The sequence below is a fragment of the Triticum dicoccoides genome, chromosome 3B, assembly GCF_002162155.2.
Source record: "Triticum dicoccoides isolate Atlit2015 ecotype Zavitan chromosome 3B, WEW_v2.0, whole genome shotgun sequence".
Classification (NCBI taxonomy): domain Eukaryota; kingdom Viridiplantae; phylum Streptophyta; class Magnoliopsida; order Poales; family Poaceae; genus Triticum; species Triticum dicoccoides.
Genome location: NC_041385.1, coordinates 362,031,314 through 362,032,019, shown reverse-complemented (window position 1 = coordinate 362,032,019; position 706 = coordinate 362,031,314).

The following is a 706-nucleotide window of genomic DNA, read 5'->3' as shown; positions in this document are numbered from 1 at the left end:
AGGTGTCGTGGTCGGGATGGCACGATACCCCTGATCCCGATCCCTCGACCCTCGACACGACACCCCGACACCCCAATCCCTCGACCCTCTACACGACACCCTGACATCCCGACCCCTCGACTCTCGACACGACACCCCCGACACCCCGACCCTTCGACCCTCGACACGACACCCCGACCCCTCGACCCTCGACACGACACCCCGACACCTCTTCTTCTTTGTTTACTTTTTTTTCATCTTTCTTGTTTATTCTTAAAAAAGAGAAAAAACTACCTAAACTAATTAAACTAAATAACCTAATTAAACTTAAACTAACTAAACTAAAAAACCTAAACTAATTAAACTAAATAACCTAGACCAATTAAACCTAAACTAACTAAACTAGAAAACCTAAACCAATTAAATCTAAACTAATTAAACTAAACAACCTAAACTATTTAAACTAAATAACCTAAATTAATTAAACTAAATAACCTAAACAAATTAAACATAAACTGAATAACCTAAACTAACTAAACTGAAAACCCTAAACTAATTAAACTAAATAGCCTAAACAAACTAAACCTAAACCTTAGCTAAAAACCCATAATTAATTGAACCTAAAAACTAACTAAACTAAAAAACAGAAAAAAAACAGGGTGTCATGGGCTCACCGTGGGGGCGGCGACGGGTCGGGGAGGGGGCGGCGACGGGGCGGTCCACCGGC